Below are 3,444 nucleotides of genomic sequence, written 5' to 3' on the forward strand. Positions count from 1 at the left end.
AGTAACCAAAAACATCCTTTAAAGCTGGAGAGATAAAAAAAATATGCATAAATAAATAAATGTTAAGGTAAAATAAGATATGAATGAACAACACAAATAAAATAAGTTACATTCATTTGTTATTGGCTATGGTAGGTCATTGGTTATGTTCACATACTTATTTGATTACATCCACTTGTCTAAGATGACAACAGAGACTTTCGACCCAAACCCAGCTGTTGACTTGTGGATGCAAGCAGCTAATCGCAGACTCAACCAGAGAGGAAGAAGTATGCCTACATCATCAGCTACCATGTCTGACAGAGAGGAAGACAGAGGAAGACAGAGAGGAGAACAGTCAGGAGGGTAGTGATGACAGCTTGTAGGATTACTGGTCGTGCTAATGTTGTCTTGTGTTCACCTCTGCACGTGTGTTCTGTGTTCACCTCTGTGTGTTCAGTGCCGTGTGTCTGGCAAATAAAGTCAAGACCCCCTCAAAAGTTATGGTTTATTTCATTTTAAGGATGAGCACCAAGCAACATCTCCAGGTGCTCCTTTGAGAACCAGGGCAAAAAAGTTATGTGCACCCCTGATTATAATACACTGCTAGATGACATTAATTGTCGAATTGCATCACAAATAATGGTACTTGTGTGCTATCTTATCTGTCTCCACTTTTTTGTTTTTTTTCAGACTCTCTAAATAACCCTATATTTTCAAAGTAAACATTTAATAAAACTACTTTTGCTCCCACCATGTTAGTAACATGGCTCACCCTCTGTGAGATTTGAATGAATAATGGTAGATTACATCAGAGCCCCCTCTGGTGGTCAAACGCTGTGTCCACAATGATTCTTAGAATGCTACTGGTTCATATATTTGACTTATGGGACTAAAATACATTTCATGAAAAAGCAAACTGTATTCTAAAAAATTATATATATACAGTGGAGGAAATAAGTATTTGATCCCCTGCAGATTTTGAAAAATAAAGTTTTAACAACATGTTTATTTATTGACTTTTCATTCCTGTATAACAATTTTGCGCAAAGATGGCACTGTTTGTCAGAGCACTTCATCCTTCTGGGATTTCATGAAGAACAGCTCCAACGCCTGTGTGTATGGGAACGCCTCTGGTGCTGGTCCATTAACTGCCAGTGTTTCCCACAGATCTGAAATATAACAGGTACAGGCAGGGCCCATAATGATAGCCCTATAGTTTAAATCTACTACCCACACATGAACATATGGAAATGGGTTACTGTTTAAAAAAATAAATGTATTTATAAATGTATTTAGGAACCTATCCATGTGATTTTTAGTGGGGGTCGACCTCAAATCTTCTAGGGGGTCCAGGTGCATGCCCCCCCGGTAAGATTTTATTTTTTATTTTGGAGTTAAATGCATCAATTTGGTGCATTTTGAGGGGAAAATATAGAGACTAGATCTATGGAAACACCTATATTAAACAGAACTGTATACATTTCAATAATCATAAAATCATGGCCATAACCAATAACATACCATTTCCAATATGAAAAAAACACTGAAACTTGTTTATTAATTTATGTTTGGTTCATTTATAGTTGTGAGTGTGTCTGTGCTCCTGAATCAGCCTCTCCTGTCTCCCTCCTCTCCCCCCTGCTCCTCTTTGAGGCAGCAGCAAAGACTAGTTTTCTCTCAACAAGTTTTAAAAGTGTATCTTACCTTTTTTCACCTAGTTAACTTTTTATTTACTTATTCGTGCATATTTTACTAATCACATTACATTTCATTTAGCTGACGCTTTTATCCAAAGCGACTTATAATGACCGATTACAGGGACATTCTCCCTGGAGTAACTAAGGGCTAAGTGCCTTACTCAAGGGCACACTAGTGGTGGTGTTCCTGGCGGGACTCACAGCCTTCCGATCTTCAGCCCACCTCACTATCCATTAGACCAGGGGTTCCCAACCTTTTTTCCCAAATGAAAATTATACATTTCTTTCTTTTTATGCCTTTAATACTAACTTGAATTTTTATTAAAATTAATTAATCAATTATTTTTTATATTGTATTGTAATGTAGAGACAAGGCTTTAGTGACAATCATGTATTGCCTTACAGGTTGGGAACCACTGCATTAGACCAATCATCACTACCCTCTCAAATGGAAATATGTGTTTACATAAATGGTGACCACACCGTTTGAGAGCCACTGAGAACTTAGACTAAGTTAACTATCTAAACACTCAGAGAGTCCTTTACCTCACCTGAGCTGAGGTTATCCGAGCTTGAATGACACACAGAGACCAATCAAGGGCTTTGATTTATGATCTGTATGACAGTGGCCATGTCGGCAGGCCACATCATGTGGACATCCAGTCACCCTGTGTGAGGCAGGCCACTTAACAGGCCAGAAGGAGGCGAGATCAGAGCAAGAGAGCGAGGGATCATTGTCCACAAGTTAATCGATCGCAGATGGCGTCGTGGTCACGGACGAATAAAAAACAAAAATTATTTAAAAAAAAAAAAAACCTAAATGGGTCGCGAAATATACTTGGGCGGCCGTTAATATACCTGGGCGGCCCGCCCAAGTATAGTCTTTGTGTGGAAAACCCTCGGGAGCCCCAGACCGAGGGCGACTGATGCTCATTTTCTCTTTCTTCCATTCCTGAATAATGGCACCAACAGTTGTCTCCTCCTCACCGAGCTGCTCTCTGGTGGTCTTGTAGCCAGTCCCAGCCTGGTGGAGGTCTACAGTCTGGTCCCTGAGGTCCTTAGACAGCTCTTTAGTCTGGCCCATGGTGGAGAGGTTGGAATCTGATTGGTTGATTCTGTGGACAGGTGTCTTTTATACAGGTAACTAGTTGATGTTAGGAATACTTTCCTAAAGGAAATGGACGTATGTGACCGGTCTGAGGGAGCCAGAATCCTTGTTGGTTGCAAGGGGATCAAATAATTACTTCCCACGGTTAAATGCAAATTCAATTATATTCACATCTTAAACTGCACTGTAACTTTTATCCATGCATTTTTTTCTTTTAATGTTTATTTTATTATCTTTTTAATGACTAATTTTAAATGCCATTTTTTTTAATGTCTTTCATTTTTTGTAAAGCACTTTGAATTGCCTTGTGTTGAAAGGTGCTATATAAATAAACTTGCCTTGCTTTGCAAATACATGTGTATCTTTTTTTATAATGTCAATTTCTGGATTTTCTTTTTGATATTATGTCTCTCATTAGAAAAATAAACCTACCATTAAAATGATAAACTTTTCATTTCTTTGTAAGTGGGTAAACTTAGAAAATCGGCAAGGGATCAAATAATGATTTCGTCCACTGTACATCTTGACCTTCTAATGTACAATGCTGTGTTTTCTTTCTTCAAGATGTTAGAATAGAACCCAAAGGCAGATACAACTAAACAGCAATAAGATGCGAAAGACAAATCAAGACTTCATAGAACATTAAAGTGCATTGGG

Source organism: Pseudochaenichthys georgianus, chromosome 12, assembly GCF_902827115.2.
Source record: "Pseudochaenichthys georgianus chromosome 12, fPseGeo1.2, whole genome shotgun sequence".
Taxonomy (NCBI): Eukaryota; Metazoa; Chordata; class Actinopteri; order Perciformes; family Channichthyidae; genus Pseudochaenichthys; species Pseudochaenichthys georgianus.